At 44.1% G+C, this 25,490-nt stretch overlaps 1 protein-coding gene and 1 pseudogene across 2 annotated transcripts in view; one reads left to right on the forward strand and one right to left on the reverse strand.

Moving 5' to 3' along the window:
- LOC144819089 (reticulocalbin-1 pseudogene) overlaps positions 1–18,603 on the forward strand; it is a 32,566-nt pseudogene extending 13,963 nt beyond the window's left edge.
- The window catches only part of ADAMTS12 (ADAM metallopeptidase with thrombospondin type 1 motif 12), a 2,873,463-nt gene that overhangs the window by 2,726,744 nt on the left and 121,229 nt on the right, over positions 1–25,490 (reverse strand). The gene's annotated exons all lie outside the window — the stretch shown is intronic.

Consider the following 25,490-nt stretch of genomic DNA (forward strand, 5'->3'; position numbering starts at 1 on the left):
GAGAATTGTTGAAGATATAGGGAAGTGAAAGGATGGTGGTTTTCAACATTTCCATATTTGGGGTTTCTAGGATTTTTTTAAATGTATATCCCAATTGTCCCAGAGGAATATCTTGGGAAACTAAATATAAAAAATTATGTTTGAGATTGTTATCATGACAATTAAATAGAAGAAGGAGATGGGATACAATAGATTTTTAGAGTGGAAGATTCAATAATGTAGGAGCCTTGTGGACATAGTTGGTGGATATTAGTAGTACTCAATGAGATGTGAGGGAATGAGATACATATATTAGGCCTTTTTGTTCATCCCATTGGTATTTCTGGGTAATCCATAATATGAAAAACGTTTCATAAGACAGTTATTAGAAGATTGAATTGAAAAGGCCATGAGAGTTAATGGATTTATGGTGTTGATTTTGATCATATTAAGTTAAAGGACCTATTGAGTAAATCGTCATGAGGGCAATACAATTTTAAAGAACGGGAAGGGAAAGTGATATGCAGCTCGCCTAACTCCAGGCGGGTCATACAATATACTTAACATATAATGTACGGGTGTGGGGAAGCTTTATATGAGAGTAGGTAATCAAGATTCTAAATTGGATCGACAAAATAATTGTTTTTTTCTAGAAAATAGAAGAGAATTAAATTAAAAGGATTCAAATTACTCGATTGAGTCTTTCGGGTCATTGAAAAACAGGAAGAAGTGCAGCCACACCCAGCGTCAGGCGGGTCAGACAGTAGACTCGATACATTGGCGCTTGTGAGTGCAAGGGAGGTACTTCAGGACAAGGAAGTATAGTACTGGTTTTTTGATTGGTGGGAAATAGTGAGGACCCGAGAGGGAACCAAATTGTAGTAAAACTAAAGGGTAATTGGCTAAACGCAGAGAGGACCTGAGAGGGGACTGCATTACAAGTGATGTCAAGGAAGAGGATTGAAACAGTGGTTTCCCACTGGTCGTCGGTAAATTTAAAAGGGTCATAGAAGAGTGATGGTCCTTGCGACGGGATTTATTGGGCCAGGCTGTGGCATGGAAGTTGGAGAATAAGAAGCTCTGGCAGACAGGTGAGGGATAGACGCCTTGCAGATTTATATAGCCTGCTGAAATCATGCAGTGAGGGAATTTTCAACAGTGGGGGAGCACTAATGAGTTTAATTATAAGTTGTCATTTGTTTACTGACCCCGAGAATTGTGCGGTACTAGAGAGTTTGGGAAGTAAAGGATACACTTCATGGATAGTATGGGAGTCGGACATGCAACAAAAACAGACACATAATGCATGAGGAGATTGTGATTAATATAAGATTTGGGTAAACACCTTGTTTTGTCATGATAAGGCTGGTGTGGTGTTCATGCAATTAATTAAACAGATAGAAAAGATTTCCCAAAGCTCATGGGATTTACAATTGGGATAAAAAAATATTTTTTTATGTTATGTTTAGGAAGGAATGTCCACATTAATGGGATGAAGATATGAAGCTCGGAAGTACTTAATGAAAAAGACATCTATGAAAGTAGGTGTAATGTGCTATTACCTAGAGCCATGTGATAGTGAACAGCTGTAGGGAAGAAAATGAACAATATAAACTAAATGAACGATGAATAGAGATATGTATAGTGATTTCAGTGTGAGTTCATGTTTAAAAACAAGTAAATCAATGGTTGACTTGGTTTGTTCAAGATATACTGTGAGCAATGATCAGTTAAAGCAATGGAGATCATCCTGGGCAGCACATGGATGCTAGATTGTATATAGGCAGGCTTGAAGGGGTTTTGTTGAAAATTTTAATCTTAATAGATGTTATCGACATGTGACAATTTAGTTTTGTAAAATAAATGGATGTCAACATTGACATTGCATTTTCTGTCTTTTTCCAGCCCTGATGACATCCAAGTGGGGACGAAACACATAGGCTGATGTTCTGATATTGTATATGTTTTTGGATCGAGAGATTTATTGAAAAGTATCCAATTGTGAATAGTTAAAGAAGAATGATAAATGGATTGCTTCTACAGAACAAGCTTGCCTTTGGAACTGGTTCCTAATGAATGCAATAATTGATTGATTATCATAGCTAGCACTTTGACGCTCCTTTCCAAGTGTTAAAATTGTTTTGAGGACTTGGTCCTAGTGGCGGTGATGATGGAGCAAGGATTCAAGAAAACAAAACTTGCTTGGAGAAATCCTCATTAACAAGTACTAACCAGTAGAAATAGTAAAGAAAATGAAATTAATATACACGCACAATGTTTACATATGGGGAAGAGAGCTTTATGCATGCTTAATTAATGAAAATAAAGTGCAACACGACTAAACCCCGCTTTAAACTGGAAAAACTCTTTTGCACATGTGCAAACCAGAATTATGTAGAAAATGTGACTAACTTGTTTGAGAGGGAAAACTCTCATGCATGCGCAAGAATTGCTAACATTATGGCTTGAGGCACTGCATGCCCGGCATATGCTTGCTTGAATTTAAAGAGAGCTATTGCTGCTAATGCTTTAGCGTAAAGAAAGAGATAATAATATGGGATAGAGTAGAAGTGGGTGGTGAACAGTGAAAATCACACATTTGAGAGATTAATATCCGTTTATGATTCCTTTATCAATCGTTTACGTTTGGGCCTGGTGTCACACGCAAAATAAAAAGATGCCAGAGCATATGAAAGCAAGCTGAGGCATGCACAGCAGAATCATGATATGATCCGATGACCGTGTCGTTGACAGGCTGCCAAGAGCCAAGTACGAGAGACGTGCAAAACCTCTACTCGAATTTGGAGCTGTATTCATGATGCCAGTTGATTTGCAACATTAAATATATGGGAAATGAAAAATTACAGAATAATAAATGAGTTCAAGGGGATGGGTTTGTTTGACAAAAGAGTTCATTCAGAAATTAAGTATGACAGCATGAGGCGAATGACAACTCCCCTGCCCCTGGCCAATCAAGTTCTTACTTCATCAATATTTGCAACTTTTGAGGGTGGGACATGAAGAAATAAAGACTATAACTCGAGTGACTTAAGCTCAGAGTTGTTGTTAAGCGAGAAGCAAAAGATTGACGAAATTGCTACATGAGAGAGGCAAGAGCTGCTGCTGATGAGAAAAGGAGATAACAGACTGGGAAGATTTATACCTGAATGACAACCTGATTAGATTGAAGATTCCACAAGAATATCGAGGAGGGAGAGAGTGTAAGAGAGGGATGCGCCCTGGTGCATCGGGTCTGTAGAGAATTTAGTAAGTATTACTCTGTCCTGATCCTGTCCTATAGCCCGTGTCACCTGATTCTCCATCAGGGGACCTCCACCAGCCATTTCGGCCAGAGAGTTGGTTTTTGTTATCAATTTGGATAACTATTATTTTGTCTCATGTTTGCATATCTTTTGCAAATGTATGATTTATTATGCCTTTTTTCTCTACATTTATCTACTCTTGATGCATTTGTTGAATGTGACTGTGACTTTGAATGTATTTGCTAAAGGAATGTTTCTCCCATGAAAGTTGATGGAGTTTGCACTGTGGGGTGTACTAATGAGCATTCATTTATGACTGAGATTTAGATAGAATTCTTTGAATCTAATCCAGAGTCAGTGGTTATTTCACTGAGATCTGTAAGTTAGTTAGTTAATTGTTCATATCACCATCAACTACTCAAATAATGGTCCATCGACCAAAGGAAGAGTGTTGATCTGTGAAGATTAGTTAGACACTACCAAATTTCTCAAGAATTAATTTAAGTCTGCAGTGAGTTAAATAATCAAGATCAAAGTGGAATTACAAAACTTGACCTCCAGCGAAACAGCCAGGAAATGTGAAAGTGTATATGGGCCCAATTGAAATGTTCTTGATCTTGAAGTGTTTATCCCTGGGCTTTCACTGGATCAGTGGTACCTAGGAGAGTGAAGCATCATAGATACAGGACTTTGGGATTAGGAGAATAAAAATCTGAACTATTCACCAGTGCACTTGGTTGTTGTGCCCTCATCGCCTACTGTCAGGAAAAGTTGTATCACCAAAGATAAGCAGATGTCCCAACCATCCTAGTTAGAGTGTATGCATATATATATATATATATATATATATATATATATATGTATATGTATGTCACACAGTTGCAGATATCCCAAGCGAAGTGACCACAGGAGGAAATTGTGTAGCTTCAAATATGTTTAATGGCATCTTGCAAGCAGGTAAACGAGCAGCGTAACAGCCTGAAAAAGTCTGAATGCCAAACGCGTTTCGGGAACTAAGGTGTCCCTTCATCAGTGGCTTGTGGTTACAGAAGGGCAGAGAGCGCTTTTAAATATTAAAGTCCAGCCCTTTTGGGCGTGACCGTGTGCACGGTCTTCTGGATCTTGTAGTTCGTGATGTATTCACCCCAGTGGGCGCGCCCTTCATGTCCTTGCAATTGAACCATATTAGCTTCCCAAGTGGGTAGAGGTGCACTCTGACGCTGACCTGCCCCGCTTTGGCGATGTCATCATGGAGCGGTCGGGCCTCATTCTGCAAAGACGCCCAAACCTTCTTCCTTCCTTTCACCGCCTGCACCAGTGTGACGCAGGCTCAGGATCCGCGAGCAGCGGAGGGTCAAACTTCACGGCCGGGAAACGACCGTAATACATCACACAGTTGCAGATATCCCAAGCGAAGTGACCACAGGAGGAAATTGTGTAGCTTCAAATATATTTAATGGCATCTTGCAAGCAGGTAAACGAGCAGCGTAACAGCCTGAAAAAGTCTGAATGCCAAACGCGTTTCGGGAACTGGACTTTAATATTTAAAAGCGCTCTCTGCCCTTCTGTAACCACAAGCCACTGATGAAGGGACACCTTAGTTCCCGAAACGCGTTTGGCATTCAGACTTTTTCAGGCTGTTACGCTGCTCGTTTACCTGCTTGCAAGATGCCATTAAATATATTTGAAGCTACACAATTTCCTCCTGTGGTCACTTCGCTTGGGATATCTGCAACTGTGTGATGTATATGTATGTATATATATGCAGATGTCTTGCATCTACCGAACTCTTAATGCTTCTTTTCTGATCCGCGTGTAAGCTCCTATTTGGACAAGGATCAGATTTATACGTTTTGTGGTAATTTCTAAATACCCCACAAGTTTCCACAGGTAAATACAAACAGGCAAAACATAGAGATGAAACTTATTTGTAAATACCAGCACATGGTCAGCCCCAATTTAAATAGCAACATTTGTAATAAAAGCTAATGATTGCACCTGTTGAATTCTGATCCCCCCAATTTTGTTTAATTGGTACAATAACTTACATATCCATCACAAGGGTCTTGCAATGAGCGCCTCCGTCTTATCTTTCATTAGAATTTTCTCCATTTTCCTACATTGCAAGATCAACATAAATCTGAAAAATATTTTGCTTGAGTATAATATACAGTTTCCTTTTACAGAAGCACCATAAATCGATCTGCCTATTTCTTCTTGGGTTTTTGTTACACAGACCAGGTGTTAATTGCGGACAAACAATTAAGATAGACATCTATTCTCAGATTGACTAAGTGGTGCCCTGAAAAATAAATAAGCATCCTAAAATATCTATTAACGGTATCCAAATTTTCACTTAGACAGGTTGTTTCACAATTATATACAGATTTTGAGCTAAACAATGACAGCATAAGGTGCCTTTACACTGCATGGCTAACTGGGGCCTTCATTACTCCCCTGTTTATTGGGATACAAAGAAAACACACAGTTGACCTATTGTTTTCTCATTCTTGAAAAGTGGTTAAGTATTTTCAAACTGATGCATATCCACCAGCACACACTTCCAATAAATACATAGGATCACTCCCAAATCCTGTGGGATGTGGGGTTCATTTCCCTAATGGAACTGGTGAAAGTGAAGGTAGACAGAGAATAAAAGTATTTGCGAATACCTCTGTACCCTTCAAAGCCTCTGATGGGGGAAGGGATCCACCCTGTAATAGCTGATTTAATCAAGCGAGGATTTTAGTTCCCATTGTTAGTAGATGCAACTCATCGATTCTTCTGATACTGAAACCAGGGCCGACCAATGTATATAGAATCGTACTGGTGAGATTAAAGGTGTGTTTATCTCAAGCGTTCCTGTGGTCCCCAACCCTCCTATTATCCTCTCCTGCATACCGGTGAGCATCCAGTTATTTACTGTGGTTGCCCTCTGCTCTGCTTTCTTCTCCATTCCTATACAGGAAGAGAGTCAGTATTTCTTCTTGTTCTGGCACAGCAGATCCCAATGTTATGGAACCCATCTACCACAAGGAGACCCTTTCAATTTTCTCCCAGACCCTACAGAAGGAGTTAGACATGTTGGATTTCCAGTGAGAGTCCACTGTGATTCATCATGTCAGTGAAATGTTACTGACTTCTTTTACAATAGACCAGTGCAAGGCAGACTCAGTTAATCTCCTCACTGAATTGGATAAGAAAGGACACAAGGCATCTAACGAAAACGGTGGTGTTGCCTTCCCAGAGTTACCTCAGTAGGAACACGTTATTTTTCCAGTGAAAGAATTGAAGCCATGCATATATTGCTCTGCCCTGTGAATGTGTCTCAAGTACAAAGCATTTAGGAATGTCTGAGTATTGCAGAGATATTGGGATATGCTGAAATAGCTAATGATGTTGCAAGGAAAGATACCCCGAGCCTTTGCAGTGGTCTAGTGAGGCTGTAAATGCTTTGTAAAAATAAAAAAAAAGCTCTGGTTTCTCTTCCAGCTTTGGGCTTTTTGATTATGTGAAACCTTTCATTCTGATGGTCATGAACATGATGGATTTGCACTTGGCGTAGTGGCACAAACCCAAGGGGTTCAGACAAAAACCCCATAGCCTACTACTTTTCTGCACCTGGTCCAATCGTAGCTCGATTACCACCTTGTTTGCACTTTGTGCCAGGCAGTCTTGTGAAGAATCTGATAATATTCTGTTAAGCTTCCCACTAATGGCTGCTGTTCCCCATGCTGCATTTGCACTTTCCTCACCACAAAAAAACATAACCTTTGTCCACTGCTTTAATGGCATTTGTGGATATCTGTTTCTCGTATTACACTGATGAATTGCTCTACTCTACTCCGAACCCTGCTTCCCTGATGCCTACTAGTAAGGAGGGAGAGGCAGACAATTGTATTTTAACTACTGCTGACGTTACTAAGTCAAAAATTTATTTAACGGATGTGGCTTCATCGGATTTCAAATTAGTTTCTTTTGTAGATGGCCCACGCCTCAGGAATGAAGATGGTAGTTTAGTTGCCAGGTACGCTGTTTGCTCTGTATGTCTTGTCGTAGAGAGCTGTCAATTCAATTTGCTCAAGTTGCAGTGCTCATTGCATTCACAAGAGCTTGAATTTTCGCAAAAGAGAAACCTGTCACTGTATACACAGGCTAAAAATACTTGACATCAGCTGAGACCCCGATCAAAAAGGAAAAGTATGTTCAAAACATTTAAAATGCTCTACAATTGCCAAAAAAGAAGTTGTAGTAAAGTGTACAGCCTATCATCAAAACCCTCTTAACAATATTTTTAGAGGTAATGTTTAAGGCGCATCGACTGCTAAAAATGCTGCATTGTCTAAAACTGGATCACTGACTAAATATCGACAACATAAATATAGAATGGACAGAGTATCGACACCAAAATATCGAAGATCAGAATATCGACTCCCTATCTACAAACAGGTAAGTACAAAAACATCGAAGACAAAGTATTGTTGTTTAAAATATAGTTTGTAAAAAATATTGAATTTTTAAAATATGTTAAAAGTAATATTGACTTAATTAAATAATCAATATAATTATATAAAACAAACTTAAAATTAATTTAAAAATATTAAAATTAATAAATAATATACGTAATGTATAAAAATGAATTTACATCAGCGTTGGATATCGGGAGGGTAAAATGTACTATTCCCACTCCAGTTAAACTAAAACAGTAGGGAAGCATTGGATAGTGGGAGGGTAAAAATTACTATTCCCACTTAAGTGAGTGCAGCAGTAGGGAAAGCGTTGGATAGCGGGAGGATAAAAATTACTATTCCCACTCCAGTGAGTGCAACAGTAGTGAAAGTGTGGGATAGCGCAGGGGTAAAAATTTCTATTCCCACTCCAGAGAGTGCAACAGTAGGGAAAGCGTTGGATAGCGGGAGGGTAAAAATTACTATTCCCACTCCAGAGACTGCAACAGTAGCGAAAGCGCTGGATAGCGTAGGGGTAAAAATTACTATTTCCACTCCGGTGAGTGCAACAGTAGGGAAAGTACTGATTTAATTTTGAAATAAAAATAAATTAATTATCAATAGCAATAAAGAATTATTTAAAATTAATTACCAATTACAACATATTTAATAATTAATTAATTATTAATACCAAGAAATATTATTTATTACAAATGAATTACATGTTAATAATTAATTAACAGCCAATTAATTTTCAATACCAAAAATGTAATAAGTAATAAAAAATTACCAATTAATAATGAATTATCAATACATTAATTATCAATACACAAAAAGAATCTCAATAATTACTTAATTACAATTAAATTACTTCCCACCTTATTCCCCTATAAACCCACAATCTGCTCCATATAATAAATTAATACAAGTAACATAATTATCAATTAATCAAAATTATTTTCCAATTAATAAAAATGAATTCCCAATTAATAATTAACAATAAATTAGTTATCAATACCAATAAGTAAAAATAAATAGTTACTTGATTACAATTAAATCCCTTCCCACCCTATTCCCCTATAAACCCACAACCCTCTACAGAGCTAAAACGCAAAATTAAATTAAAAATATTTAATAATTCCTAAAAATATTTAATTTACTATAATTAAACTACTTCCCAATCTATTCCACTATAATCCAACAACCCGCTACAAATTAAATTACGCAAAAATTAAAAAAGCATAAAATTAAGTACTTTAAAAAGAAATAAACATACATTACAAAAATAATATACACTTTTAAAACATATACTAACATACAAAACACTGAAAACAAATCGATAATATTAAAAATTCAATATATTGTAATGCCTATATTATGTACTATGTACGATATTTTGACAGCCGATATTACTTACCTGCATTTCGATATTATTAACCACTATATTATGGGCATTCGATATTTTGTCCATTCTATATTTTAACTTCGATATTCTGTCCAGTGTATAATTTTTATTCGATATTGTGTCTAGTTACCTTTAAAACTGCTGATGTTTGTATGTATGATGGAAAAAGACTTATTTCCTTTTCCTACTTTAAATGACTTGTCTTAATTACAGGATTAAGCCTCTTGTCCTGAAAAACAAGTTTGGTTTAAGCAGCAATGTAAAAAAAACATGTTGGTAGGGATGATGTTGGGACAGAAAAGTCCCTTGCATGGTGATGGGCCTGCACCCATGCCCTGAGTGTCCCCGCTGCAATGATGTCTAGATCCCTGGTGTTGATTTTCATTGTCATGGGCAAACACAGATCCTGAGTGCACGCCATGTCATCGACCAGTCTTACAGATTGCAGTTGCTGGATCGAGAGGGATTCCAAAAGCGCTACCCTCATAATGATGAAAGGCTACTGCCTTTGCCAGGAGTCAAGTACCACAAGCACAGTGGTGTCAGCATACCTTGTGAGTGATCAGCATATGTAAACAGGCCTATTTACCTATGTCACTAGAGTGAGGTCTACACGCTCACTTATGTAAAGTTCTGCTGCTGTGTACTTAACTCACCCTTGGCCTACATCAGGTTGGTATATAGTACTGTGCAGTTTGTCTGTTTTGAATGCATGAGCTGGGTGTATGTGTGCCTGTGAACGATACATTTTATGGCGGATTCTGGGTTAAATTTTGGGAGACCTAGGGTTCACTTGAGGAGCAAGAGGAGATAGAGGAATAGCACCAGAGAGATTTGTGGATTGTGCATTCCTGTGAGCTGCGTGCAACAAGCACTGGAGGATAAAGAGCCAGGATCTTTAGTACACTTCAAAGGGCGCTCTTTGATTCACAGAGTCACTGGAAAGGGGATTGGGTAAATCTTAGTAAAGAGATGGGGCTGATGAAGAGAACTATAAAGAATACACATATCACTGTGGTTGTCATCCAGGTGTGAACCTCTAGTCATTCCCATGGCCTGTGTTGTGGGGCCATCAGATTTGGTGTGGCTCCTCCTGTAACAGACTACATTGTGGTTGAAGGGCAGGAAGGAGGAGAGGGCAATTTAAAAGGAAGCTGACCACCAACACAAACTTCAAAGTCTCTGACCCTAAATCAAATTTTGTATCTAGAAATGGACTATAAGAAGGGGAGCTCGATGCCCCCAAAATTGTCAACTGTCAATCAGCGAGGCTGTTCGAGGAGGAGAAACTGTGCAAGACTTCTGTCTGTGACCAGGACTAGGGGCTAAGGCCTGCCAGTGTCCAAGCTGGGTAATGGGGCATCACCCAGAGGCATGCAACAGCACCTACCCCTAGAGCCTGGAATGCTTGTGCCTGCTTGTTGCCAATACGAGTGTGCCCTGTGAGCAAGGTCCAGTGGGATATCCTGGGAAGTGGATCCCTTTACGGAGGTGTGAGGAGACAGCTGCGGTACTGATTGGGGCATTGCAAGTGTCTAAGTTCAAGTCAGCGACCCCATATGCCAGAGGGGACAGACATGAAGTTTGCTGTGCTGATCAGGTCATCACCTTTGTGTTTTGTATAAATAGGCAACCATGTATGTCAGAAAGGGCCCGGTGAAGAGGAAACTGACATTGAAGCTATTGGGCTGCAGTGCGAGTGAGGAGCAGGTGTGCTGACCATGAAGACCAGAGAGGGTCACCAGAAAAAGACAAGGATCATAGCATTATTGATGCCATAGCTGCACAGAGAGGTCGCCAACTGAGGATCAAAACCAGAAGTTGCTGAAATACCCCACCATCTGTGGGGAAGACGAAGAAAACTTATTACTGCATCAAAGGGCTGCTGTTGACACAGATCCACGGCCTCTGCAGGGCAGCATGTATGATATCCATCAGACTCAGCTGCTGCAGCCACTGCACCCACAAGAGAGACACTTTCAGAGACTCTATTCAGACAATCTTGGCTGGTGCTGGTTAGACTGGTAGAAAGGCCAGAAGAACCCAGGGGAATGTGTCTACCAGATTGCATTTCGGTGCTGTAACACTTTTGATTTTTCTAACAGAGTTGGAGTGGGACTTCGGTGACTCAGACTGCTAGTGGGGCCTAACCTGAATGTCACCTATAGTGAATGGGGAATAACTACTAACAGTAGTGAGAGGGCGCTGGAGTCCAGAGGACTGCCAATTACACTCTAGAGCACTGACCTCAGGGGGCTATGTGTATTTTTTGTGTATGGTGTATTTCAGTTTGTGTAAACAATACAAGGACAACTCTATCGGTCCACAAGGTTAAACATCAAATAACAACTCAATTTTCACATGATACTCATTTACCCATACCTCTTGTGTTAATTCCGAGGTATGTGATCTAATTCAATCACTCATTTGGTACTGAATACCTTTAAAGAGAGAGTACAGGGCATTTATTTATTTATGTTTCTATAAATACTTGGTTGGCTTTATAGCACCAAAGTAAAAGTGCACAATAATATATTAGTGCAGACAACACAGTAGTTAGAAAGTTAACAAAACACACAAACACATACAACAAGAAACTGAACAAATTGCAAGGTTAAACAATGATTCAAAACAGTTATGGATTGTACTACACTCTGTGTGAGCGTATGCACACTAAAAAAGTCCTCACCAAGATATTATCACAAAGGCAATACATAAAACAACATTTTCTCCAAGTCCACTACATCCGAGTGTGCTCTACTTAACCACTGCCATCAATGAAAGGAGTGTGAAGCGTTAGTCGGACGACACAGGTCATGGGACCTGACAAGTAGATATGTAGTTCGCGCCGGGACACTCTTGAGTATCTGTGCGCGCTACAAATAAAGATAACATAACATAACATAATATATGGACCAAAACGTCAACACCCCCTCCCTTGGTTGTTTAGTGCTTTGGATTTTACTAGGAGATATTGTATACAAACAAATACTTTAGCAATCCACAACTTTTTTGATTATACTGTCATTCTTTCCAGAATACTTGGCTGTTACAAATGTAGTCAGCATATCATCAATTCTAAGGAAAGGCTGTAAGTCTACCCATGTTTCTTCATGTAAACTGCAATGGTAAAAGCATAATCTCAATGTTGGGGTTTCTTTGTATGTAATTACAAGGGGGCAGAAACGTTCAGAAGACCCTACTGCTTCAATGACTCTCTGTTCGCGCATTCTCCTAAATTCATCAGCCAAACCTTCACTGATACTGACCATGACATTTCTCAATTTGTGTATGATGGGTGTTGCCCCTTTTTTACTAATTTTTTGTGTTTAAATCTTCTGATTTGTCCTAATTTGTCTGTAAATACCTCCATGAACGAATCAACTTAATGTTTTCATTCACCATCATATTTCTCACTTGACAGAGGATTTGGTCCTTGGTGCCTGGTCTAAATGTCATACCAAACAATCCTTGGTGGCACTATCCAAGAATATTTAAACCTTTCTTGGCTACATAAACTTTTCCATGTATCATCTGCCTTTTAAACTTTAAAGTAGATTCAAAATACCCTAGTAGAATTATTGTTTACATTCATGAGAAACAGGACTCCTATCTGGTGGTTCTAGTATTCTATTGAGATATTGCCCTTCAAATAGTTCTTGTGTGATCATGGTAACTTTTGCTCCTGAATCTGCTACCAAGTTTACTGTTTTGCCCGACGAACCTCCCGCCAAGAATGACCGCACCCACGTGCGATGCATACTACTGAACACCCGCACCATGCGCAAGCACGCGTCGAGCTCTGGGACCTGCGCGACACAACATCCCCGGACGTCGCCTTCCTGAGAGTGACCTGGTTAAATGACTCCTCCGCACCCGACATCCCCATAGCCATCCCAGATGGCTATAAGATCACCTGCAGAGACCGCACCAACGGAGTAGGAGGAGGAATCGCCATCGTCCACAAGAACAGCATCAGGGTCTCAACTAGCACCAGCGATGCACTCAGCACCGCCGAACACATGCACTTCCAGATCCACACAGACCCCAACTCCACCCTGGGAGGCACCCTTGTTTACCGACCCCCCGGGCCCCGCCCGAGTTCAGCGACTCCATTGCCGACTTCATCAGCACGCACGGCCTGACCTCCACCGACTACATCCTCCTCGGAGATCTGAACTTTCACATTGAGAACAACAACGACAACAACTCCACAACCCTGATCGATAATCTCGCCAACCTCGGACTAAAGCAACTCGTCACAACACCCTCCCACTCCGCCGGCCAAACGCTTGACCCCGTCTTCTCCTCAATACCGCACGTCTCTGTCAGCCACACCACCGAACTCTTCTGGACCGACCGCTGCATCCACTTCACCTTCCAGAAACTCACCACACATCACCGCACACAACAGATCCCCCAACGTTGCGGGAGCAAAATCACCGAAGACCAACTACATGCAAACCTCGCTCTCAGCCCACCCACCGAACCCTCCAACACCGACGATGTGGCCCACAGCCTCAGACGCTGGATTAAAGACTGCGCCAACACCCTCGCCCCACTGAAGAAACCCCCCACAGAGACACCAGCAAGAGGGCCAGCTGGTTCACCCCAGAACTCCTAGCTTCCAAGCAAGCCTGCCGAAAACTAGAGAAGAAATGGCACAGCAAACAAACTCTGGACAACCGCGCAGCACGCAAGGATGCTATCCGCAACCACCACCACCTCATCAGGGCCGCCAAGAGAACCTCGTTCAAAGACCGCCTCGACAACAACACACACAATAGCAGGGAGCTCTTCAACATTATGAAGGAACTCTCCAACCCCAACTCCAACACCAACGACATCCCGCCGTCACAAGCCCTGTGGGCCTCCCTCGCCACCTTCTTCCACCGCAAGGTAGCAGACATTCACGACAGTTTCAACACCCAGACAGACCCAACAGACAGTAACACAAAAGACCCTCCGCACACTATCGACCATGACCCCCCTGCTAGCCTGGGCCAGTGTGAGCACCGATGACACCATCCAGACCATGAGCACAATCCACTCCGGCTTTCCGTCAGATCCCTTCCCGCACCACGTCTTCAACAAAGCAAGCAGCTCCATCGCACCCCACCTGCGCAACGTCATCAATCTCTCCCTTGAGATCGCGACCTTCCCAGAGAGCTGAAAACAAGCCGAGATCAACGCCCTACTGAAAAAACCCAAGGCTGACCCTAGAGACCTCAAGAAATTCCGGCCCATCTCTATGCTCCCCTTCTCGGCCAAGGTTATTGAGAAAATCGTCAACAGACAGCTAACCCGATACCTCGAAGAAAACTGAATCCTGGACCCTTCCAAGTCAGGGTTCGGCAGCAACCAAAGCACCGAGACCGCCCTCATCACTGCCACCAACGACATCAGGACCCTGCTGGACAATGGCGAGACTGCAGCACTAATCCTCCTAGACCTCTCCACCGCCTTCGGCACCGTCTGCCACCACACACTACGCGCCGCAGGGATCCGAGACAAGGTGCTGATATGGACCACCTCCTTCCTCTCCGGCAGAACCCAGAGCGTCCGCCTCCCCCCATTCCGGTCCAAAGCCTCCGAGATCATCTGCAGCGTACCCCAGGGATCCTCCCTCAGCCCGACACTGTTCAACATTTACATGGCCCCGCTCGCACACGTCGCCCGACAGCACAACCTCAACATAATTTCCTACGCCGACGACACTCAACTGATCCTCTCCCTCACCAAGGACCCCAACACCGCCAAAGCCAACCTCCACAAAGGAATGAAGGCCATCGCCGACTGGATGAAGACCAGCCGTCTGAAGCTGAACTCGGACAAGACGGAGGTCCTCATCATCGGCTCCAACCCTTCAGCCTGGGATGACTCCTGGTGGCCGACGGCTCTGGGAGCAGCCCCGACACCCACGGACCAAGCACGCAACCTGGCAATCATCCTCGACTCAAAGCTCTCAATGACCAAGAAGGTTAACACCATCTCCTCCTCCTGCTTCAACACCCTCCGCATGCTCCACAAGATCTACAGATCGATCCCAGCAGTTACAAGAAAGACAGTCACCCAGGCCCTCGTCAGCAGCAGACTCGACTACGGAAGTGCTCTCTACGCAGGAGCCCCGACCAAGCTCATCAAATGACTAAACCGCATCCAAAACGCCTCGGCAAGACTGATCCTCGACGTACCACGCCACGGCCACATCACCCCCCACCTGAGGGACTTGCACTGGCTCCCCGACCTACCTCAACAGACGGCTCTCGTTCTACATCCCCAACCGCCACCTACTATCCGCCGACCTCTCACTAGCCACTGTCTCGCGCATCTGGAGAACAACCACCGGCGGGAGATCCTTCTCTCACCTCGCCGCCAAAACATGGAACACCCTCCGACTGAGCCTACGATAGACCAATGACCTGCTGACCTTCAGGAGGATGCTCAAGACCTGGCTGTTCAATCAGTAGCCCCCCCCCCCCCCCCCCCGTCCACCCAGCGCCTTGAGACCCTCGCGGGTTTGTAGTGCGCTTTACAAATGACTGATTGATTGATTGATTGATTGATCTTCAACTATTTCTGTATAAAGATTAACACATCTACCTGAATCTTCCTTAGTAACCAGTATTACCTCCTGGGATGTAACTTAACTTGGTACCATTTCTACACATTTAAAACCTTCACGTAACACCTAATTGAATGTTGGATCTCGTCCTTGAGACAATGTAGCAAAATGCCTGACTTACCACACCAACATGTGGTAAATTTAGCCGGGCAAGGACGACCACTCTGATTATGTGTATGAAAAACAACATGGCAGTGCGATATGGGCTCCACTCTGACATTAGAACTTGGGCAGAGTGCTCCCCGAGAAGTAGGACTTACAAGATGGTGACGTGTTCTCTGCACAGCATAGCTGAGCTACCCATTCCAATCCAGAGATCTCAGCCTCCATGATGACAAGTGATAACCGTCACCCCCAGTGATTGTTTTTTGTCTGGCTTTCAGTTAAAATAGCAATCACATGAATGCCAAGGACATCAGAACAACCGGAGCTGGTCCGGTGACTACCCCTGGGTGTGTTTTCATCATGCTAATGCAACGCTGAAAAGGCGACCATATTATTACTTTACATTGATTTTTCTACATTTTAAATATGTCTGCATTTTAAATATGTTGGTGGTTTCAATTTGTGAGTAGAACATTCCTTATGATCCGACGTCCTCCCTGATCCTGCGTACTTTAACCTTAACGTTACCAACTGTATCACATACCAGGCTGTGGATATTTTGCGAAGGGCAACAATTTCAAAACCTAACCTTTCACGGGAATAATGCTCTGCCTAGTTATGTCCTTTAAAATGCCTGGATCCCCTGACTGCCTTTCCACTGGCGTTTTCCTTCCGATGGCTGCTTTTCGTGTTCTGCTTAATTGTTCAGCTTTACTTCTCGAACCCGAGGACTTCATCACAATTTATATGTTAACACTTCACTTTTTTAGTGTTCAGACCAACTTACCTCATCAGCGTCTTCGTGAGCATGTGGATGGGGCTCGATGTGCGCCCCAGCAGTCTTAAGTGTAATGTGTAATGGGCAGTCTGCTTTCAATGGGATGGGTTAGCGTCTTTTGTGTATTTTAACTTGCTGTTATGTTTGACATCCCTCTGATGTAGTGCTTAATAAGGATTATACACAATTAAATTGTGTAACGCACATAACACAGCGGGGTATTGTGACGTTAACTAACATATGTATTGTTAATCAACTGAACGGTTCACATATTATCGAGCTCAGAGATGAAACCTGGGAGTGGATGTGGCGTAGAGATGCCGACTATGGAACTAGGAAGTCAAGGGTCAAATCTCGGCGTCGGCTCGACATCCTATGCATCTGGGCAATACCCATAATCTCCCCATGCCTAAAAAAAACTAAAGAAGTGAATGTGTCCTTTTGCAATGTAAGCAGTGCATATGTAGAGCTCTCCAATACCTTTAGTCGCGTTCGCGCAGTATAAAACCGAAAAAAAAGAAAAATAGGGACGGGTGTGCATCACCCATTAACCAGCCTTTGAGTATTTTCCTTGCACTCCCAGGTGCAGTGCAGGGGAAAACAAGTGTGCAACTTCCCTTCTACCAGTGAGAGAGGGCAATCTTTTGACAGAAATCCCACTTTCAGGCTTTCCTGATTGTGGCCTTTGTTTCAGAAATCCTGCCCAGGACGGTTTGAGCTGCCAGTCCTCCAGCATATGAATGTCTAACCATCTTTTCCCCTGTACCCTTTACCCCTCCCTTGCTGAGAAGTTTTCACGTATCGATAGGTATAGGAGGCATTTGCCGTATTTTCTTATCAGTATAAGACTTGTGAAGTTTCACTGCTTGTGAAGCAGTGACATTTCAAAGACTGCCCTCCGAGTGCGGAAGCTTGTCGATGCCTCAAGTAACAGTTTGAAAGGCACTGTCTGTAACGGTGACAAAAGTTAGGCGTTCAGCAAGATTAACACTTTATCACTATTTGACCAGCCAGCCCCTCCTCCGGTTGTCAAGCAAGTAACCGGAGTGGAAAGGAGAGAAACGGGAAGGAGGTGCTCCTGCGATCAGAACTATTCACCAAAATGAGGTTGCTAGCTGTCTTGTGCTTCTAAGCTCACCCAAGAGAAGAAAGCCAGAGCCCACTAGGGCAAGGACCTGAGTGACCACCAGCACGATCACTGCAAGGACTTCCAGTATGACCGCTAGGCCTTCCTGGGTAAGGAAGATCTTCGACCAGCTGAAGCCAGAGGTGAGCAAGGAGAGGCTTGGACGCATGGTAGATAAGATTGATGCTGACAATGACAGCCTGGTGACATTGCCGGAGCTGCTGTCGTGGATGAAGCTTGTGCATGGTCGCTGGGTGGACAAGGATGTGGCCAAGCAGTTGGAGCTCTACGACATGGACAAAGATGGCTTGTGTACAGCGACCAGCTCTACCAGAATCTCTTAGGTGAAGAATTTAATGACCTGCCGGACAAGGAGACATACAGCAACATGATGAAAAGGACAAGGATGGAGACATGATCGCCACGCGCAACAAGTTCACATGCGCAACAAGTTCACTGCGTTCCTGAATCCCGACGAGTTTGACTACACGAAGGACCTGGTTGTGAAGGAAACCCTAGAAGACATTGATAGAAACGGAGGTGGATTTGTGGACGTGAATGAATACATAGGTGAACTGTATTCAACTGACAGCGACAAGCCTGAACCAGACTGGGTGAAAAGTGAGCACCAGCAGTTCTCGGACTTCAGTGATCTAAACAAGGATGGAAAGATGGACCACTCTGAAATCAGCCACTGAATTATGCCCACTATGATCACCCAGATGTGGAAGCAAAGCATCTTATTTATCAGTCTGACAAAGACAAGGATGACAAACTCACCAAACAGGAAATCCTGGATAATTGGAACATGTTTGTTGGGAGCCAGGCTTCCAACTACGGGGAGGACCTGACACACAGACAGAATGAATTCTGATCATTACTAACCATCCACACCAATCAAACGTGCTAACCCCACTGCGTGAGGTCATGCAGTCAACATTGCTAATTACTGCCCCACAACTGTTACTAATCCAATGGAAATAAAGAGGGGGAGGGGCAGTTAGGGGGTGGAATCTGTCTTTTTATTTTATTTTAGAGGGAAGAAATTATGTACAAGTTAAAAATGGTGGTGTGGGGAGATGGGTGGCTTGTTCATGGTGGACAGGAGGAAGTGGGAGAGATGGCAGTGGCACAAAGTGTAAGAGTTATGTTGATAAGTTGATCCTTCCACTAGATGTAGTATCGAACCACAAGCGAATGCTGAAAGTAAGTGTGCCTGATTTCATGTATGAATAATTATAGGAGAAATAGGAGTTGCACAAAGGTATTTTGTGCTGGCGCCCAGTATGGCTGAAGTGGTTGCAGGCCTCAACAGTGGTGTGTGGATGGCATGGGAAGCTTCAACAGAACTTAGGGGAGCCTCTTATAATGTTTGCATCATTGGGATCTAGAAGAGGACTCTTTCTTGCTTGACATCCTAGATGTGGCTGGGGGAATTGATGGCCTCTGTCTACCAAGCATATTTGAGGGGTGAATAATGGAATTGCTGACGCTTTGTCTCGGTTTAAGTCAGTAGAGTTCAGGGTGCGGTGGGCGCTAGTGGACAAAGTGATGTCTTAGTTTACAGAGGAGTTTCCCTATTGCCACAGACTTCATCGCTGCATCCTGGGCACTCAAGACCAAATGTATGTACGAAAATTCTTTGCAGGCGTATCATTCATCCTTCAGTTCCGATGACACAACAGAGAGGTTTACACCAGAGGGGGTGCTGAGTTTTTCTCGCTAAACAGAGGGATGGAGGGAAATCATTGCCACTAGTTCAGAGGCAGTTGTCTGCATTTGCCTTTATTGCAGGATTAAAGGGGGCTAGGGATCATACCAAGATATTTACAGTGTGGAAAACCATGGGAGGATGGGAGAGCATGGTCCCAGCTGTGGAAGACGGCAGGTGACCTCTCAATATGGAGAGGTTAGTGAAAATATTGAGGGTTTTGCAGCAGGTATGCCTGTCCTAGTACAAAGTGAAGTTATTCAGCCTCGTACTCGCTGGTGCCTTTCGCATTTTGCAATTGGTAGCTAAAAAAGGACAAGAAGGGGGTTTAGAGTTGTCAGACCTGCTCCTGGACGGAGGTACTCTACACCTGAGGGGCAGGAGGTCAAAAGCGCAGACCAGCGAGGGAAGGGCACCTGTGTGAAACTACACGCTGCCCGAACACCTCTTATTGCCCAGCGGCTTTGGTTAGGGATTTCCTGCTAGGGCGACAAAGTGGGGGATCAACCAGGCTGTTAGTGCACAGTGATGAGACACCAATGACTCGATATCAGTTCACTCAGGTGTGTAGGCGCTCTTTGGTCCTCCTTGGTGAGGATTCTGCCCAGTTTAGTTCTCATTCATACCGCATCAGTGTGGCCACCACAGCAGCAGGGATGGGTCATCCAGCAGAGGCAATTAAAAGAGTGGGTCGATGGCGATGTTTTGAGCATTACTTGAGACCAAATGTGGTCTAGATAGTAGAATGGAGACGAAGGGTCTGCTAGCTATGGCTATAACAGCAATTCTCTCTCTTTTCACAGTTGATGCTTGCAGGCCAGTTTACATATGTTGGTGCGGGCATTTCTTTATTCGCAGAGCTGCACAACAATTTTGTTGTTCCAGCCTTGAGAAAGGCCCAGCAGGATTCAGGGTTTCAAGTAGTACATGAATCTATTCTTTCTTGAGCATTGCAGCAAAGCTGGGGGTGGGGTCTGTTATGGGAGGTGTGATTGGCACGTTGTGCGTGTGCTATGACCGCGCTCCTCAGCAGAGAATTACAGAAGAGGCAGTAAGAACATAAAATGCAATTTTTAAAGCCAGTAGTAAGCCTGTTTAATTAAATAGCTTTTTTGTAACAGCTGTTTCTGCTGTCTCCAGTCCCCGTTTGCAATATATTGCTCAGTAGCTACCTGAAAAACATGCCCAGGGTATGATTCCTCGATGGTCCCTCTCCCCAACCACCAGCTGATGGCGCCAGCATGGCGCGCATGTACCAGGGCCGGCTCTAGGCATGTGCAAGCTGTGCACCTGCACAGGGCCACCAAACCCCAGGGGCCACCACACCAATATAGATCCTTAATATATTAATCCTCTGAGGATGGATACATATTTGCGTGGTGGCCCCTGGCAGGGATTTGGCGGCCTCCGGCTCTGTACCACTTCTAAACACCCTGACCCCCTCCCCTCTTTACTGGCCTGCGCACTCCGCCCCGCCCGGACCCCCTCTTCCGGGCCCTCTACCTACGCTCCCTGCCCAGGGCCACCATGAGCCTAGAGCCGGCCCTGCATGTACAATGCATGAACTGACAACTCTGTGTTCACGAGTCCTGCTGACAATGTTGCTAAGACACGTAATTGTGCGCGAGGCTTCTTGAGTTCTGAATGGTACACACTAGGCAGCCCCCAGGCAGATTAATCCTGTCATTTCTAGACTAATAGATATGAACACGAATGTTTCAGGTTTTTCTCTGGCATGCCTATAGTTACGAAAAGGGAACGGAGCACAGCTATTTAGAAATTTTAGCAGGAATGAAATTTTTCTCCACTGACAACTTGACGGCTAATCAGCCCTTTCGAACCTCGTGATATCTAAAAGACAGCTCTCTTAAGATATCCTTGGCGGCTGATTTAAAGTATGATCTTTCAATTTGAGCTCACTCAGCTGCTCTTCCTGACAGAGAAATACGAGATTTGTCTGCGGGAGATATTACATCATGCTCACTCCATTTTATTCCTTGGTTCTAATTATATCTTGTGTTTATATTGGCTCTTGATGCAGTAGTTTTCCTCAAGCTATGAAGGATGAAAAGTGTAATCAGCCAGGCCAGGATCTGAATTTCGGATCCGCAGGACACAACAAAAGTCAACTTTGAGGGTTAAACTCACAGTCATCTAATGCACACTACCAATCAGTGACTCATTTTTGAATCAATGAGTTCCGGTGCCCAAAGTTGTTCTCAGAAACCCTCAGCCAGCACTATTAAATGTCACCTCAGGCATCTTTAGTGCTCTACCTGACGCCTCTTCCCCCTTTATCTCAATCTTGAAGGTTCCTCTTTTCTCCCTTTGTGACGGTTTTCCTGTCTTTCACTTCATCCTTTTTAGGTCGAGGACCGTAGGCTGCGCTTGCGCAGTCTCGGTCAGAGATTTAATGTTTTCCAGTATGGGGGCTTGAACCCGCCCCTCTCTACGGAGGCCAGCCATTGGAGGAGAGGGGCGTCATTCCGTTCAAGCCCCGTCTTTTTCGGATTTGGGGGCGTTTTCTTGCTCATCTTTCTATTTTTTAAGCCCCGCCCCTTTTCTAGTGGTGGGCGTTACACCCTCCCTCTCACCGAGGTCCCAGTCTATTCGTCCTGTAATGTACCTTTTGCTACCTCTTGTATTTTATTTGCTCACAATTTTCACTTTTGCCTCATGTAACTTAACGTCTGCTTTTGTAATTTGTTCACTCATAATCTTCTCATGTATCATTACTGTTCCTATTGTGAAGCGCTCTGACGCACCGCCTGCAGTGACCTAAAGGGGCCGCCGCACTGCCTGCGGCGACCCAGAAGTGCTTCCCCCCAGGGCCCGGAAGTACAGGCAGCCAAGCAGGAAGCAGCGGGAGCCTACCCCGCGCTCCTGCGCCCAGGTGGAGAGTCGCCGGTGAGCCCGCAGCCCAGGAGAGGAGCCGCCGCCTGGAGGAGCAGACGGGGCTTCGGTGCCACCAGGAGAGAGAGCCCCGCAGCAACAGCAGCCGCCGCACCAGGAGAGCTGGTGAGTGAGGCCCCGGGATTCATTTCTGTTTGTTTTAGAGGAGGAGGGCGTTGGGCACATTGCCGGTGCCCACCCCCACCTCCTGCGGGTGCTAGCGTCGCGTGGGCCAGATCGACTTGGAGGGAGTACCAGAGCGGGACTCCGACGTTGGGGGAGGCCAGTCCCTGCTCCCCACAGTGCCCACAATTGCTTCAGGGCCCGAGAGGCTCCAACGACGGGGGCAGTTCTTAAGAGCCCACGAGAGGCTCAGGGCACATTTGTTGATTTCGAGGCCCCAGAGGGGGGACTCCAATGATGGGGCACATGGTTGAGGCTCCTGGGCATTTCCTTGTTTCAGCACTTGATGCCATTTATTTTGCTTGTAATGTCAATCCACTATTTTGTCATTAGTAAATTTAGCAGTGTCGAATACTTGTTGTGCTGCAATTTTACTTTCACTTTTTTTAGGTCCCATGTTTGAACTTTTAATACTTCCATTTTCATTGCATTTCGTTTTGACTGAAACATCTCACACGTCGCAAAAAAGTAGAACAGGTAAAAGACACATTTTTGCCGCAAAGTTTCTTTAGTTTTCAAAGACAGAGAACTTCCTGTGAATATCGTAACACAAAAAAGGAGTGTGAAGACTGAAACAAGCTCCATGCCTGACATGTCTGTGCAGGACTGCGGGCTGGGGCTACTGCAGGTGATTCACCCTGAGCAAATGCTCAAAAAGTGCTTCAAGTCATCACCAGTATAACATGCCTGAACTACATTGTGTTTTTTTATCATTAGGAAGTGATGCACAGTGTCAAGTAATCCTTCTGAGAGAATGCGCGTTGATAGCCGTGCAGGAAACAGGAAATGCTCTTGTTCCTCTTGGTAGAGGAGTCGTGCATGTCAATGTCGACTTTGACTGAAAAGAGGGAAGGTAACATGCAGGGACCGGGGCTCATGGCATCCTTTGTGCTTCTCATCACTGCGGCTTTGTCCTCGCCAGGTAAGCGATACGGAACTGGGCTTCTTTTTAGGTTAAACTTCGCCGACTTGAATCATGCCTGGAGCTGTAGATCTCAGCGGCAGGGCACCTCCCTGGGAAGCAAACTCTTCTCTCTTAGTGCACTGGTTCCACCCTTCAAATCACATTGTAAATGTGTGTTGCTGCCTTGTGTTGTACCGAATTCGACCACTGTGAGTTCACCGTGCACTTATTGTATTGGATTGTTGACTGGCGTGTGCTTATTGTTAAATAAACTGTGCTTTGTAGAAAAATGCACACGGTGTCTAAAGTAACACATCATCAAAGAGTGCTGAAACGAAATGTATAGGGTGGAGTTCGAACAAACATCAACTGTGTACCAAGGAGCAGTAAAGAAAGGCTTCGCTGGCATGCAAAAACTGTAGCAGGACAGAGTGTGCAATTAGGGGGCGTGTATGTGAAGTGAAAGAATCACATGGTTGTCCCACTGGCTCCCTCCCGCTCCGTGGCAGCCCATCTCCCTCCCTCCCCCGCTCCTCAGGCCGGCCGCCATGTTACTCGTTGTGATCTGTTTTTCTGCCCTCTGTTCCCTGCTTGTGCTCGATTGCCTCTGTTCCCTTGTTGTGATCTGTTTTTTCTGGCCTCTGTTCCCTGTGTGTGGCTCTGTGTGTGTGTGGGGGGGACTCTGTGTGTGTGGGGGGGGGCTCTGTATGTGTGTGTGTGTGAGGGGCTCTGTGTGTGTGTGGGGGGGGGCTCTGTGTGTGTGTGTGGGGCTCTCTGTGTGTTTGTGTGGGGCTCTGTGTGAGTGTGTGTGGGGCTCTGTGTGGGTAGCTTTTTTGTAGGTGGATCTGTGTGGGTGGCTCTGTCTGTTTGAGGGTGGCTGTGTGTGTGTGGGGGGGGCTCTGTGTGTGTGTGTGGGGGGCTGTGTGTTTGGGGGGGCTGTGTGTGTGTGGGGGGGCTCTGTGTGTGTGCATGTAAATGTGTGTGGCTCTAGGACTCTTTACTACTCACTCTCACACTATATACTACTCACTCTTTCACTTTGTACTACTCGCACTCTAATACTCTCTTTACTAATAACTCTCTCCTATTCACTATCAACTACTCACTCTACTACTCTCCTACTTACTCTGTGTGTGGGTGGTAATGCAATAGGTCTCGCATATGCAAACGATTAAGCTATTGGCAATGTAAATGACAATGCCATTTATTTATGATGTAAAAACATATTTATTTTTTAAAGTCATCAACAATGCCAATAGCTCTACCTTTAATAATGCCGAGACCATTGCATTGTAAATGCTTGTTCCCCTTTGTGTGTGTTTTCCCTCTCTTGGGCTCGGGAAATGTCTTGTCAGGGAAAATAAGCGCTGGTCCCCCAAAATGAGTGTGGTTGGCCCCCACTGAAAACAACCATCTCAAATTAAGCACTGAGTCTATCTGATCACAGAAATTCGAAAGCAAAAAGATTGGATCCACTGGGGGGAAAACCATCCGATGTGCACCTTTTAAAAGGAGGGATTCGTGGAGAAGTATATGTGTGAGACCCATGCTGTGAGAGGGGTGTGTGCTCAGCTGGGATAAGCATAAGGTTCTTTTAAAGACTTATAGCTTATATTACTTTGTAAGAACTATTGGTTTGCACAATCTAACTTTAAACATAGAATGGTCACGGTCCTGGGTTGTAGACCTGCCCCACGTCTACTCTCCCACCTCCTTGACAAAGTCAATATTCGTTTGTTATGAAAGCATAATATCCCTTAAATAAAGTAAAAAACTTCGAGCTGTATTTTCCACCAGCTCCACGTACCAAGGGACCAGTTTCCAAGGATGATATAATGCCATTTTCAGACCATAATACCTTGCCTCTTAGACTATATTGATTCTTATTAATGCCAATTTAGAGGCCTGATTTACAATGCGTTGAGCACAATAGGTGATAAATTGCGAGACTAAAAAGAAAGACTTTGCAAACATAGATTCTCAAGACTGATTCAGAGTCAGAATCGGCAGATTTGTATGTTCACTAAGCAGGCTTACGACTGTTGAATTTCTACAAGTGTGGAATTACTGA

The sequence above is a fragment of the Lissotriton helveticus genome, chromosome 2_1, assembly GCF_964261635.1.
Source record: "Lissotriton helveticus chromosome 2_1, aLisHel1.1, whole genome shotgun sequence".
Taxonomy (NCBI): domain Eukaryota; kingdom Metazoa; phylum Chordata; class Amphibia; order Caudata; family Salamandridae; genus Lissotriton; species Lissotriton helveticus.